The sequence below is a fragment of the Artemia sp. Qi Xiang Cuo genome, chromosome 17, assembly GCF_049724085.1.
Source record: "Artemia sp. Qi Xiang Cuo chromosome 17, ASM4972408v1, whole genome shotgun sequence".
Classification (NCBI taxonomy): Eukaryota; Metazoa; Arthropoda; class Branchiopoda; order Anostraca; family Artemiidae; genus Artemia; species Artemia sp. Qi Xiang Cuo.
This window is the reverse complement of record NC_142810.1, coordinates 31,121,457-31,138,375: the sequence shown is the minus strand read 5'-3', so window position 1 is coordinate 31,138,375 and position 16,919 is coordinate 31,121,457.

Here is a 16,919-nt window from a genome sequence, read left to right as displayed (position 1 = left end):
CTGTGGCATCTTCAACTTGACTAAAAGGAAAATAAATACAATTGTATATCAAGAATAGGAATATTTGGATTAAGTTTATACAGTGTTTGTTCTGTCAAAGTGTCTGTTGTGTTTATGTGTTTACTTTGTATTTCACCTGTTTTCTTTATTTTATTTGTGCCCGGTCTTTTCTCTTTCTCTGCACGACAAGTTTTTAAATCAATACAAAGACACATGCTTTAAAGGTGACATCCTTAATTATAAGATTCAGTTATAAATTGTGTGCAACGTTTATTATTCACATAATATATTGCTTCTTTGACCGTTTTTCTTAACTTTTACTACCCCAGTCTGTCTGCTACTCCAGAGCCAGCCATTGGCTATCTTTTTCTAAACTTAATCTAACGAGCCACAGTGCTAAGATTTAAAGGGTACTAGTTGAATCTTAGTTTGGTTAGAATAAAGCAATATTAGAAACGCAAATATTATTAATTTGGAGATTTTTTTTAATTTGTTCATTTATGAATCCATATTCAGTGTCCTTAAGTTACTCTTATCTATATTATAGCTATATAAATGAAGAACTTGTGTATTAAGAGAAAATTTAAACTTTTCTTTCTAAAAAACATTACTAGGAGTAGAAAGGGGGGTGCTACTCCGGGACGACACCCCTGCTGCCACCTACAACTTTTTTACATAATTTATAGAACCATGTTTTATGTCTGTTCGTTGTCAGTGAGAATTAAAAAACAGGAATTTTGTCACATTTATGTATGTTTTCTTGGATGGTTATGTGTGTTTGTCAATTTATTTGATGTTTTTCATGGATGTTTAATGGTTTTTGTCAGTGAGAATTTGAAAAACAGGAACTTTGTCACATTTATGGATGTCATCAGCAATTCATGTCTGTTTTATGGTTTTCTCAGTGAGAATGAAAAAACAGGAACTTTGTCACATTTATGGATGTCAACAGTAATTCATGTCTGTTTTATGGTTTTCTCAGTGAGAATGAAAAAACAGGAACTTTCTCACTTGGAAAACCATAAACCACGTGGTCCTGTCACGAGTAGCACCTGTGAACTTGATTTACATAATCGCTAGGGGAAATTATTGATTCACGAAGGGGAGAATTAAGAAACATTAAGGCTTCTTTAATCTTAGGTCTGAGGGATAAACGTTCTTTAGGTCAGAGAGAAAAATTAATATTCTATTTTTAAATAGGGCTTCATTGATCTTTAGTGTCAGGAATTATAATTGACATCACTTGTTATCTTGGAATTATGCGGGAGTCTAAAGAGATAGAAATTCTATTTTTAAATACGGCTTCACGGAGCTTTAAGTCGGAGAGATAAATTGATATTCTAACGAAACCCTAATAGTTTAGCTAGGAAAATTTATGAGATGAAGAGATTAACGTAGGAAAGGGTTTCCTAGAAATTTGAAATGCGTTAGCGCAGAGATGCCAAACAAAAGGAACACGCTGAAATTACGTTTAGGGATTATTTGGGCGAAACCGTTTTATCCATTTTATGGGATTATTTTGGCGAAACAGTTAGATACATTTTGAAAGAAGATTTTAGGAAAGGTTTTAGAAGAGAATTTGAGGGTGAAACTCTGTGGTCGTTATAATACACAAGTTCCATTTGAATAGTGTTGTGAGGTCCTCTACCCCAACCCCAAAGGGTTCCGATCCCCCCCCCCAACCCCCAAGGCAGCCCCCGGTACTCAAAGGGCCCCCAAGCTCCCATAGAGCCCCAACCCCCCAAACGCCCTCCTCAGACCCTCAAAGGCCCTCCTCTGGTCCTCAAAGGGCCCCCGGACCCTCAAAGGGCACCCCGGACCCCAAAGGCCCTCCCCCGGTCCTCAAAGGTCCCCCGGGCTCCCAAAGAGCCACCAGCGCCCCCAAAGGCCCACCCAGACCCCCAAAGGCCATCCCCAGGCTCCCCAAAGGCCCATCGAGCTCCCAAAGGACCAACGGGGTCCCAAAGGCCCTACACCGGTCCCCAAATGTCCCCCAGGCCCCCAACTGTCCCCCCGGACCCCCAAAGGCCCTCCCCCGGCCCCCAAAGGGCCAACCGGCTCCCAAAGGACCAATCGGTCCTCAAGTGTCCCCCAGACTCCCAAAGGCCCCCCTGTGCCCCAAAGGCCCTCCCCCGGTCTCCAAAGGTTCCCCGGGCCAGAGAAGCGCCACCGGGATGCGCCGTGGGCCAGAAAAGCGCCGCAGGATGTGCCACAGGGATTCACCGCGGGTCAGGAAAGCGCCGTGGGGGATGCGCCGCAGGGAGGCACCGCAGGAAAGCGCCGCATGATGCGCCGCAGGGATGCGCCGCAAAAAAAAGTAAACTAAAAAGTAAAAATTTCTAAATGTTATCCCCCAAACCCACTCCTCAGACCCCCAAAGGCCCTCCCCGGGTCCTCAAAGGTCCCCCGGGCTCCCAAAGGGCCAACCGGCCCCCCAAGGGTCCCCCAAACACCCTCCCTGGGCCCCCCAAAGTGGCCCCGCTCCATTTTTTTTAATACTTTTTTATTGGTTTATTATATCTTTTCTGAACAAGTTCCATTCATAATGTCATTACTAAACCCATTTTCCAACCTCAAAGAGTCCCCTCCCCAATTCATAAATACTTTCTTGAATTCCTTAACATGGTATTTTTCTAACTTTTTTACTTATCTTAAAATGACATGAAATATGCTAACGGCTCTACCAATCGTACTCTGTGCTTGTTCATGGACACGACGTGGCTTTTTCACTGGTACTCTATGGCAGGTTATCGACACTACCGAGTTTATTGCATGCATTAAATCAGTATTTTTTACGCAGTGGAAGGATCAACACACAATTCATATCTGTAAAAAGTGAAGATGAATTAATCAACGAAAGTATGTGCACATGAAAAAATCATTGTCGTGTTGAACGCTGACAAGGAGAAATACCTGAACTATGAAACGAGTTCAAGGGGTAACACTATTGGAAATGTATGCATGTATTGTCATGACAGCGAGAAGTTAGATTTCTTTGGACTATCGAAATCATTTAAAATTGCTCAAGGTGGATATGTGAGAGTGAGAGCACCAGAGATGATAGTGCTAAAGGAGAATGCCAACTTAAAAATAATTGTCGATGATCGGGGACAACTTCTAGCTAATGGTTCTGGTAGCACGATACCTATTGATAGATCCTATTCCCATCGTTCTGGTATTACTATTCAAATGAAATCAATGAAGAAAGGAAAGGCCTACTGCTGCACTAGTTTAATAAATCATATCATGTCTATCTGCCAGAACTGCTATTTATGCAAAAGTAATGTGAGAATAGACAGTGAAATCGCAGGCAGAATAAAAAGGACATTAGCAAACAATATCATCAATGAATATAAAGATGAATTGACGGAAAGTGAAGCGCAAGTGTACTAATAATGTATAATAATGTAATTAACATATTTTTATATCAATGTTCTACATGTCCTTATTTCATTAAAAATATCTTATGCATTATTTTTTTAAGTGTTCACTATTTTTAGGGTATGCTAGAACGTCAAACGTTCAGAATATCTATTAAAAAGGTCAGAGATGTAAGAAAAAGAATTTTAGAGATAATGATACTACTAGCAGGCTCAATGTTTCATAGAAGATAGAAAAGTTCAAGATCTCTTCTAAGTTTTACCAAAGAACAAAATTCAATTCTAATTTCACCAGAGAAAATAAAAATCTTCCACTTAACTTCTTTATTTCACAAAGACATAAAGAATTTAAAGTTCACTTCTAAATTTTTCCGTAGAAGATGGGAAAAGTTATACTATGATAGTGATTATTTTCCATGGAGATAAAAAGTTTCACTTTAATTCTAAATTTTCTTTAATTCAATTTAAACCTTTCTCAAAGAGTCAAATTTAAAGATCTTTTCCAAATATTTTACCCGGAACAAGAAAAGTCCCAAGACATAAAAAATTTAAAGTTCACTTCTAAATTTTTCCGTAGACGATAGGAAAAGTTATACTATGATTGTGATTATTTTCTATGAAGATAAAAAATTTCACGTTAATTCTAAATTTTCTTAAATTCAGTTCTGACCATTCTCAAAGAGATGAAAAAATTTAAAGTTCTATTCCATATATTTCCCCGGAAGAAGAAAAATTCCACTTCGATTCTGAATTTTTTCAATGAAAATGAAATAAGTTATTGATCAATTCTATTTTCACTAAATAATATAAAATTTACCACTTCATTTCAGATTTTTCTCAAAGAGATGAAAAAATTTATAATATTGTTCCAAATTTTTCTTAGAAGATAAAAAGGATCAAGTTCTAATCTGAATTTTACCAAAGAACACAATTCAATTCTAATTTCTCCAGAGGAAAAAAAAGCTTCCACTTCAGTTTTAAGTTTACCAAGACATTAAAAAATTTAAAGTTCAGTTCTAAATTTTTCCCTAGAAGATAGGAATAGTTATACTTTGTTTGTGATTATTATCTATGAAGATAAAAAGTTTCACTTTAATTCTAAATTTTCTTAAATTCAGTTCCGACCTTTCTCAAAGAGAGGAAAAAATTTAAAGTTCTGTTCAATATATTTTCTCGGAAGAAGAAAAGTTCAACTTCGATTCTGAATTTTCTCAATGAAAATGAGATAAGTTATTGATAAATTCTTTTTCCCCAAAATAATATAAAAATTTTCCACTTCACTTCGGATTTTTCTCAAAGAGATGAAAAATTTAAAATACTATTCCAAATTTTTCATAGAAGATAGAAAAGTTCAAGTTCTCTTCTTAATTTTACCAACAAACACAATTCAATTCTAATTTCTCGAGAAAAAATAAAAAGCTTCCACTTCAGTTTTAAGTTCACCAAGACATAAAAAATTTAAAGCTCTTTTCTAAATTTTTCTGTAGAAAATAGGAAAAGTTATACTATGTTAGTGATTATTTTCCATGAAGATAAAAAGTTTGACTTTAATTGTAAATTTTCTTAAATTCAGTTCCGACTTTTCACATAGAGATGAAAAAAATTTAAAGTTCTGTTCCAAATTTTTCATAGAATATTGGAAAATTTATACTTTGATCGTGAATATTCAAGTTCTCTTCTGAATTTTATCAAAGAACACACTTCAATTCTAATTTCTCCAGAGAAAACAAAAATCTTCCACTTCACTTCATTATTTCACAAAGACATAAAGAAATTTAAAGTTCAATTCTAATTTTTCGGTGGTAGATGGAAAAAGTAATACCATACTTGTGAATATTTTCACGGAAGATAAAAAGTTCTAGTTCAATTTAAAATTTTCTCAACGAAGTCAAGGAAAGTTCAAGTTCTCTTCTGAATTTTCTCAATGAAAAAGAAATTAGTCATTGATCATTTCTATTTTTTTCCAAATAATATAAAAATTTTCTACTTTAGTTCAGATCTCTCTCGAAGAGATGAAAAATTTAAATACTGTTCCAAATTTTTCACAGAAGATAAAAAAGTTCAAGTTCTCTTCGGAATTTCAGCAAAGAACACACTTCAATTCGAATTTCTCCAGAGAAAATAAAAATCTTCCACTTCAGTTCTTTATTTCACAGACACAAAAAAATTTAAAGTTCAATTCTAATTTTTTGGTGGAAGATAGAAAAAGTAATAGCATACTTGTGAATATTTTCCAGGAAGATAAAAAGTTCTAGTTCAATTTAAAATTTTCTCAACGAAGTGAAGAAAAGTTCAAGTTTTCTTCTGAACTTTACCAAAGAACACTCTTCAATTCTAATTTCTCCAGAGAAAACAAAAATCTTCCACTTCAGTTATTTATTTCACAAAGAAAGAAATTTAAAGTTCAATTCTAATTTTTCAGTGGAAGATAGAATAATTAATACCATACTTTTGAATATTTTCACGGAAGATAGAAAGTTCTTGTACAATAAAAAAGGTTCTCAACGATGTTAAGGAAATTATAAGTTCTCTTTTGAACTGTACAATAGAACACATTTAAATTATAAATTCTACAGAAACAACCGAAATCTTCCGCTTCACACCATGTTCTCATAATTAAATAAAGATACTTAAATTTAAATTCAAAGTATTTCGTTGGGATATAGAAAAATTAATAGCATACTTGTGATTATTTTCACGGAAGATAAAAATTTCTAGTCCAATATTAAATTTTCTCAAAAAAGTGAAGAAAAGTTCATGTTCTTTACTGAAGTTTACCAAAGAAAACAATTCAATTCTAATTTCTACAGAGAAAATAAAAATCTTCCACTTAAGTTCTTTATTTCACAAAGACATAATGAAATTTAAAGTTCAATTGTAAATTTTTCGGTGGAAGATAGAAAGAGTAATACCATACTTGTGAATATTTTCCCGGAAGATAAAAAGTTCTAGTTCAACTTAAAATTTTCTCAACGAAGTGACGAAAAGTTCAAGTTCTCTTCTGAATTTTACTAAAGAACACAATTCATTTCTAGTTTCACCAGAGAAAATAAAAATCTTCCACTTCAGTTCTTTATTTCACAAATGACATAAAGAAATTTAAAGTTCAATTCTAAATTTTTCTGTGGAAGATAGAAAAAGTAATATCATACTTGTGAATATTTTCACGGAAGATAAAAAGTTCTAGTTCAATTTAAAATTTTATCAAAGAAGTGAAGAAAAGTTCAAGTTCTCTTCTGAACTTTACCAAATAACACACTTCAATTCTAATTTCTCCAGAAAAAATAAAAATCTTCCACTTCAGTTTTAAGTTCCCCAATGAAATAAAGAAATTTAAAGTTCTATTCTAAATTTTTAGATGGAAGATAGAAAAAGTAATACTATGACAGTGATTGTTTTCCAATGAAGATCAAAAGTTTCACTTTATTTATAATTTTTCTTAAATTCAGTTCTGATTTTTCTCAAAGAGATGAAAAATTTAAAGTTCATTTCTAAATTTTTCTCTAGAAGATAGGAAAAGTTATACTACGATTGTGATTATTTTTCAGTGAAGATAAAAAGTTTCACTTTAATTCTAATTTTCTTAAGTTCACTTTCCGATTTTTTTCAAAGAGATGAAAAATTTAAAGTTCTGTTCCAAATTTTTCATAGAATATATAAAAATTTATACATTCATTTGAAGATTAGACATGAAGATAAGGACCATAAATTTAATTCTGAGTTTTCTCGAATAATTGCAAGATATTCAAGCTCTCTTCTAAATTTTATTAAAGAAGTAAAAAAATTTATCTCAATTAATAATTTGACAAATGAAAATGAAAAAAAGCTTCCAATTCAGTTATTAATTACTCAAAGACATACCAAATTCAATGTTCTCTTCTGAATTTTACCAAATAACCTAATTCAATTCTAATTTCTCCAGATAAAATAAAAAGCTTCCACGTCAGTTTTAAGTTCACCAAGACATAAAAAAATTTAAAGTTCAGTTCTAAATTTTTCCATAGAAGATAAGAAAAGTTATACTATGATTTTGATTATTTTCATGAAGATAAAAAGTTTCACTTTAATTCTAAATTTTCTTAAGTTCAATTCTGACCTATCTCAAAAATATGACACAACTTAAAGTTCTGTTCCAAATATTTTCTCAGGAGAAGAACAGTTCAACTTCAATTTTGAATTTTCTAAATGAAAATGAAATAAGTTCTTAATCAATTCTATTTTCCTAAAATAATATAAAATTTACAACTTTAATTCAGATTTTTCTCAAAGAGATGAAAAAATTTAAAACATTGTTCCAAATTTTTCATAGAAGATAGGAAAAGTTATTCTTTGATTGTGAATATTCTTCATGAAGATATGGAGCTCCACTTTAATTCTGAGTTTTCTCGAAGAAGTGCAAAATGTACAAGTTCTCTTCTGAATTTTCTTAGAGAAGAGAAAAAAGTTAGCTCAATTCTGAAATTAACCATTGAAAATGAAAAAGCTTCCATTTCAGTTCCTAATTTCTCAAAGACATAAGAAATTTAAAGTTCAATTCTAAATTTTTCCACAGAAGATAGGAATGGCTATACTGTGATTGTGACTATTTACCACGAAGATAAAAAGTTACACTTTATTTCTAATTTTTCTTAAATTCAGTTCATTCATCTAACCACCAAAAACAATAGGTTAGGTTAGGTTAGGTATAAATAAATATTAATAAATAATTAGAAACATTTCTCCATGTTTAAGTTAGGTTAGGTTAGGTAAACTTATCACGAGCGCTCATGATAAGCTAACCTAACCTAACTTAAACATGGTAAAAAGATTCAATTAGGTTAGGTTAGGCTAGATTAAGTTAGGTTAGGTTAAGTTAGGTTAGGTTAGGTTAGCCTACGTAGGCGCGCGGACGTAGGCTAACCTAACCTAACTTAACCTAACCTAACTTAATATAGCCTAACCTAACCAAATTTAATATTTTTACCATGTTTAAGTTAGGTTAGGTTAGCTTATCATGAGCGCTCGTGATAAGTTTACCTAACCTAACCTAACTTAAACATGGAGAAATGTTTCTAATTATTTATTAATATTTATTTATACCTAACCTAACCTAACCTATTGTTTTTGGTGGTTAGATGAATGAACTGAATTTAAGAAAATTAGAAATAAAGTGAAACTTTTTATCTTCATGGTAAATAGTCACAATCATAGTATAGCGATTCCTATCTTCTATGGAAAAATTTAGAATTGAACTTTAAATTTGTTATGTCTTTGAGAAATTAGGAACTGAAATGGAAGCTTTTTTATATTTTCAATGGTTAATTTAAGAATTGAGCTAACTTTTCTTCTCTTCTCTAAGAAAATTCAGAAGAGACCTTGTACATTTTGCACTTCTTCGAGAAAACTCAGAATTAAAGTGTAGCTCCATATCTTCATGAAGAATATTCACAATCAAAGTATAACTTTTCCTATCTTCTATGAAAAATTTGGAACAATGTTTTAAATTTTTTCATCTCTTTGAGAAAAATCTGAATTGAAGTGGTAAATTTTATATTATTTTAGGAAAATAGAATTGATAAATAACTTATTTCATTTTCATTGAGAAAATTCAGAATCGAAATTTAACTTTTCTTCTTCCGGAAAAATATTTGGAACAGAAATTTAAATTTTTTCATCTCTTTGAGAAAGGTCGGAATTGAATTTAAGAAAATTTAGAATTAAAGTGAAACTTTTTGTCTTCATGAAAATAATCAAAATCATAGTATAACTTTTCTTATCTTCTATGGAAAAATTTAGAACTGAACTTTAAATTTTTTATGTCTTGGTGAACTTAAAACTGACGTGGAAGCTTTTTATTTTATCTGGAGAAATTAGAATTGAATTATGTTCTTTTGTAAAATTCAGAAGAGAACTTTGAATTTTTTATGTCTTTGAGGAATTAAGAACTGAAGTGGAAGCTTTTTTCATTTTCATTGGTAAAATTCAGAATTGAGCTAACTTTTTTTATTTCTTTAAGAAAATTCAGAAGAGAACTTGAACATCTTGCACTTCTTCGAGGAAACTCAGAATTAAAGTGATGGTCCTTATCTTCATGTCGAATATTCAAATCAATGTATAACTTTTTCTATCTTATATGAAAAATTTGGAACAGAACTTTAAATTTTTCATCTCTTTGCAAAAAATCGGAAAGTGAACTTAAGAAAATTAGAATTAAAGTGAAACTTTTTATCTTCACTGAAAAATAATCAAAATCGTAGTATAACTTTTCCTATCTTCTAGAGAAAAATTTAGAAATGAACTTTAAATTTTTCATCTCTTTGATAAAAATCAGAATTGAATTTAAGAAAAATTATAAATAAAGTGAAACTTTTGATCTTCATGGATAACAATCACTGTCATAGTATTACTTTTTCTATCTTCCATCTAAAAATTTAGAATAGAACTTTAAATTTCTTTATTTCATTGGGGAACTTAAAACTGAAGTGGAAGATTTTTATTTTTTCTGGAGAAATTAGAATTGAAGTGTGTTCTTTGGTAAAGTTCAGAAGAGAACTTAAACTTTTCTTCACTTCGTTGAGAAAATTTTAAATTGAACTAGAACTTTTTATCTTCCGTGAAAATATTCACAAGTATGCTATTACTTTTTCTATCTTCCACCGAAAAAATTAGAAATGAACTTTAAATTTCATTATGTATTTGTGAAATAAAGAACTTAAGTGGAAGATTTTTATTTTCTCTGGTGAAATTATAAATGAATTGTATTCTTTAGTAAAATTCAGAAGAGAACTTGAACTTTTCTTCACTTCGTTGAGAAACTTTTAAATTGAACTAGAACTTTTTATCTTCCGTGAAAATATTCACAAGTATCCTATTACGTTTTCTAATTTCCACCGAATAATTTAGAAGTTAAATTTAATTTTCATTATGTCTTTGAGAAATAAAAAACTTATGTTGGAGATTTTTATTTTATGTATATAAATTAGAATTGAATTGTGTTATTTTGTAAAATTCAGAAAAGAACATGAACTTTTCTTCACTTCATTGAGAAAATTTAAAATTGAACTAGAACTTTTTATCTTCCGTGAAAATAATCACAAGTATGGTATTAATTTTTTATCTCCCACCGAAAAATTTAGAATTGAACTTTAAATTTCTTTATGTCTTTGTGAAATAAAGAACTGAAGTGGTAGCTTTTTGTTTTCTCTGGAGAAATTAGAATTGAAGTGTGTTCTTTGGTAAAGTTCAGAAGAGAACTTGAACTTCCCTTAACTTCGTTGAGAAATTTTTAAATTGAACTAGAACTTTTTATATTCCGTGAAAATATTCACAAGTATGGTATTACTTTTTCTATCTTCCACCGAATAATTAGAATTGAACTTTAAATTTCTTTATGTTTTTGTGAAATAAAGAACTGAAGTGGAAGATTTTTGTTTTCTCTGGAGAAATTAGAATTGAAGAGTGTTCTTTGGTAAAGTTCAGAAGAAAACTTGAACTTTTCTTAACTTCGTTGAGAAAATTTTAAATTGAACTAGAACTTTTTATCTTCCTGGAAAATATTCACAAGTATGATATTACTTTTTCTATCTTCCACCAAAAAATTAGAATTGAACTTTAAATTTCTTTGTGTCTTTGTGAAATAAAGAAATTAAGTGGAAGATTTTTATTTTCTCTGGAGAAATTAGAATTGAAGTGTGTTCTTTGCTAAAATTCCGAAGAGAACTTGAACTTTTTTATCTTCTGTGAAAAATTTGGAACAGTATTTAAATTTTTCATCTCTTCGAAACAGATCTGAACTAAAGTGGAAAATTTTTATATTATTTGGAAAAAATAGAAATGATCAATGACTAATTTCTTTTTCATTGAGAAAATTCAGAAGAGAACTTGAACTTTCCTTAACTTTGTTGAGAAAATTTTAAATTGAACTAGAATTTTTTATCTTCCGTGAAAATATTCACAAGTATGGTATTGCTTTTTCTATCTTCCACCGAAAAATTAGAATTGAACTTTAAATTTCTTTATGTCTTTGTGAAATAATGAAGTGAAGTGGAAGATTTTTGTTTTCTCTGGAGAAATTAGAATTGACGTTTGTTCTTTGATAAAATTCAGAAGAGAACTTGAATATTCAAGATCAAAGTATAACTTTTCCAATATTCTATGAAAAATTTGGAACAGAACTTTAAATTTTTTTCATCTCTTTGTGAAAAGTCGGAACTGAATTTAAGGAAATTTAGAATTAAAGTGAAACTTTTTATCTTCATGGAAAATAATCACTAACATAGTATAACTTTTCATATTTTCTACAGAAAAATTTAGAACAGAACTTTAAATTTTTTATGTCTTGGTGAACTTAAAACTGAAGTGGAAGCTTTTTATTTTCTCTGGAGAAATTCGAATTGAATTGTGTTTGTTGGTAAAATTCAGAAGAGAACTTGAACTTTTCTATCTTCTATGAGAAATTTGGAATAGTATTTTAAATTTTTCATCTCTTTGAGAAAAATCTGAAGTGAAGTGGAAAATTTTTATATTATTTTGGGAAAATAGAATTGATCAATAACTTATTTCATTTTCAATGAGAAAATTCAGAATCGAAGTTGAACTTTTCTTCTTCCGAGAAAATATATTGAACAGAACTTTAAAGTTTTTCATCTCTTTGAGAAAGGTCGAAACTAAATTTAAGAAAATTTAGAATTAAAGCGAAACTTTTAATCTTCATAGAAAATAATCATAAACACATTTTAACTAGTAATATATTATATGGAAAAATTTTGAACAGAATATTAAATTTTGTAATGTCTTGGTAAAGAAGAAAATGAAGTGTGCGCTTTTTTATTGCCTATGTGTACATCGGTTTTGACATTTCTTTTTGGGTAAAATTCAGATTGGAACTTGATCTTTTCTATCTTCTAAAAAAAATTTGGAAAAAAATTTAAAATTTTTTCATCTCTTTGAGAAAAATCCAAATTGAAGAGGTAAATTTTATATTATTTTGGGAAAATAGAATTGATCAATAACTTATTTCATTTTCATTGAGAAAATTCAGAATCGAAGTTGAACTTTTCTTCTTCCGGGGAAATATATGGAATAGAACTTTAAATTTTTTTATCTCTTTGAGAATGGTCAGAACTGAATTTAAGAAAATTTAGAATTAAAGTGAAATTTTTTATCTTCATAGAAAATAATCACAATCATAGTATAACTTTTCCTATCTTCTACGGAAAAATTTAGAAGTGAACTTTAAATTTTTATGTCTTGGGACTTTTCTTGTTCCGGGGAAAATATTTGGAATAGAACTTTAAATTTGTCTCTTTGAGAAAGGTCGGAATTGAATTTAAGAAAATTTAGAATTAAAGTGAAACTTTTTATCTCCATGGAAAATAATCACAATCATAGCATAACTTTTCCTATCTTCTACGGAAAAATTTACAAGTGAACTTTAAATTCTTTATGTCTTTGTGAAATAAAGAACTTAAGTGGAAGATTTTTATTTTCTCTGGTGGAATTAGAATTGAATTGTGTTCTTGGGTAAAATTCAGAAGAGATCTTGAACTTTTCTATCTTCTATGAAACATTGAGCCTGCTAGTAGTATCATTATCTCTAAAATTATTTTTCTTACATCTCTGACCTTTTTAATAGATATTCTGAACGTTTGACCTTCTAGCATACCCTAAAAATAGTGAACACTTAACAAAATAATGCATAAGATATTTTTAATGAAATAAGGACATGTAGAATATTGATATAAAAATATGTTAAATACATTATTATACATTATTAGTACACTTGCGCTTCACTTTCCGTCAATTCATCTTTATATTCATTGATTATATTGTCTGCTAATGTCCTTTTTATTCTGCCTGCGATTTCACTGTCTATTCTCACATTATTTTTGCATAAATAGCAGTTCTGGCAGGTAGACATGATATGATTTATTACACTAGTGCAGCAGTAGGCCTTTCTTTTCTTCTTTGCTTTCATTTGAATAGTAATACCAGAACGATGGGAATAGGATCTATCAATAGGTATCGTGCTATCAGAACCATTAGCTAGAAGTTGTCCCCGATCATCGACAATTATTTTTAAGTTGGCATTCTCCTTTAGCACTATCATCTCTGGTGCTCTCACTCTCGCATATCCACATTTAGCAATTTTGAATGATTTCGATAGTCCAAAGAAATCTAACTTCTCGCTGTCATGACAACGCATGCATACATTTCCAATAGTGTTACCGCTTGCACTCGTTTCATAGTTCAGGTATTTCTCCTTGTCAGCGTTCAACACGACGATGATTTTTTCATGTGCACAGACTTTCGTCGAATAATTCATCTTCACTTTTGACAGATATGAATTGTGTGTTGATCCTTCCACTGCGTAAAAAATACTGATTTAATGCATGCAATAAACTCGGTAGTGTCGATAACCTGCCATAGAGTAACAGTGCAATAGTCGCGTCGTGTCCATGAACAAGCACAGAGTACGATTGGTAGAGCCGTAAGCATATTTCATGTCATTTTATGATAGGTAAAAAAGTTAGAAAAAATACCATGTTAAAAAATTCAAGAAAGTATTTATGAATTAGGGAGGGGACTCTTTGAGGTTGGAAAATGGGTTTAGGAATGAAATTATTATTGTAAATTTTTCATAAAATATATAATAAATAAATAAAAATTTACAAAAAAAAATGGCGCGGAGCCTCTTGGGGGGGCCCAGGGTGGGTGTGGGGGGGACCGTTGGGGGGGCGGTGGGCCCTTGGGGAGTCGGGGGGCCCTTGGCGGACCCGGGGGCGGGCCGTTGGGGGACGGAGGAGTGGGTTCGGGGGATAACATTTAGAAATTTTTACTTTTTAGTTTACTTTTTTTTGCGGCGCATCCCTGCGGCGCATCATGCGGCGCTTTCCTGCGGTGCCTTTCTGTGGCACATCCCCCGCGGCGCTTTCCTGCCCTACGGCGCATCCCTTGGGCACATCCTGCGGCGCTTTCCTGGTCCAAGGCGCATCCCGACGGCGCTTCTCTGGTCCGGGGGACCTTTGGGGACCGGGGAAGGGCCGTTGGGGCACAGGGGGAGACTTTGGGAGTCTGGGGGACACTTGAGGACCGATTGGTCCTTTGGGAGCCGGTTGGCCCTTTGGGGGCCGGGGGAGGGCCTTTGGGGGTCCGGGGGGACAGTTGGGGGCCTGGAGGACATTTGGGGACCGGTGTAGGGTCTTTGGGACCCCGTTGGTCCTTTGGGAGCTCGATGGGCCTTTGGGGGGCCCGGGGATGGCCTTTGGGGGTCTGGGTGGGCCTTTGGGGGGCGCCGGTGGTTCTTTGGGAGCCCGGGGGACCTTTGAGGACCGGGGGGAGGGCCTTTGGGGTCCGGGGTGCCCTTTGAGGGTCCGGGGGGCCCTTTGAGGACCAGAGGAGGGCCTTTGAGGGTCTGAGGAGGGCGTTTGGGGGGCTGGGGCTCTTTGGGAGCTTGGGGGCCCTTTGAGTACCGGGGGCTTCCTTCGGGGTTGGGGTGGGGGATCGGAACCCTTTGGGGTTGGGGTAGAGGACCTCACAACACTGTTCAAATGGAACTTGTGTATTATAACGACCACAGAGTTTCACCCTCAAATTCTCTTCTAAAACCTTTCCTAAAATCTTCTTTCAAAATGTCTCTAACTGTTTCGCCGAAATAATCCCATAAAATGGATATAACGGTTTCGCCCAAATAATCCCTAAACGTAATTTCAGCGTGTTCCTTTTGTTTGGCATCTCTGCGCTAACGCATTTCAAATTTCTAGGAAACCCTTTCATACGTTAATCTCTTCATCTCATAAATTTTCCTAGCTAAACTATTAGGGTTTCGTTAGAATATCAATTTATCTCTCCGACTTAAAGCTCCGTGAAGCCGTATTTAAAAATAGAATTTCTATCTCTTTAGACTCCCGCATAATTCCAAGATAACAAGTGATGTCAATTATAATTCCTGACACTAAAGATCAATGAAGCCCTATTTAAAAATAGAATATTAATTTTTCTCTCTGACCTAAAGAACGTTTATCCCTCAGACCTAAGATTAAAGAAGCCTTAATGTTTCTTAATTCTCCCCTTCGTGAATCAATAATTTCCCCTAGCGATTATGTAAATCAAGTTCACAGGTGCTACTCGTGACAGGACCACGTGGTTTATGGTTTTCCAAGTGAGAAAGTTCCTGTTTTTTCATTCTCACTGAGAAAACCATAAAACAGACATGAATTACTGTTGACATCCATAAATGTGACAAAGTTCCTGTTTTTTCATTCTCACTGAGAAAACCATAAAACAGACATGAATTGCTGATGACATCCATAAATGTGACAAAGTTCCTGTTTTTCAAATTCTCACTGACAAAAACCATTAAACATCCATGAAAAACATCAAATAAATTGACAAACACACATAACCATCCAAAAAAACATACATAAATGTGACAAAATTCCTGTTTTTTAATTCTCACTGACAACGAACAGACAAAAAAACATGCAGAAATTATGTAAAAAAGTTGTAGGTGGCAGCAGGGGTGTCGTCCCGGAGTAGCACCCCCCTTTCTACTACTAGGATGGTATAAGTAGATATCTAAGGGTGTATTCTGGGATTTTTTGGTGGGGTTTGTAGCTCCCTCTAGTTGGCGTAACTACTAATGTCCACGAATTTTACTGCATCCTCTTGTGATTGGTGTCACGAAATTTTTTATCTTGATTTCGGAACAAACTTTACCTTATTTTCTATTTGAGAAGGTGCATATACTTTTAGCATGGGAATACGACCACAAATTTTATTGTTTTTTTTCGTATTTGACTTGCGTTTTGACAAAATTCGTAGTACCATATTGTTTTGTGGGGCAAATTATTATGCTCTTATCTAAAAAACCACGTATGCTTTTAGCATTGGAATAAAAACGCAATTTTTTGTTCTGCTGGAGTCGTATTCCGACAAAACTCGTAATATTACCTTGTTTTTGGATGAATTCTATTTATGAGCAGGTGATCATTAGGAGTTCTTGATTTTAGATAATGACACACAAGACAATAACAATGAGCAGAGTTGCCGTTAATTTTCATCCTCAAACAGTTTAAACAACATAGTGGTGGATATACCAGAGAAAAAACATAAAGATGGTATTGCTCAAAGAAAATGCAAATATAAAAATATTAAGTTACGACGAGGCCAACTTCTTACTGTTGCTGCTGGTACCACGTTACTCGTTGATATATCCTATCGCCGTCTTTTTGGTATTAGCATTCAAAAGAAGACAAGCATACTGTTGCATCAATATCATGAACCATATTTTGTCATCGTGCCGGAACTTCAATCCATGTATAAATAATGTCATAATAGACAGTGAAATCACATATAAAAAAGGGCATTGATAGATAAGGCTTGACAGAAAATTCAGAACTGGAGTGTGAACTTTTTTCTTTTCCTTGGTAATAATTAAAATCGAACTTCAATTTTTCTCTTCCTTATAAAAATTAGGAGCAGAAGTTAAACTTTTTCTCTTCTTTTTGGAAATTCAGAACTGTAGCGTGACTTTGTTTCTTTTCTCTGGAGCACTTCACC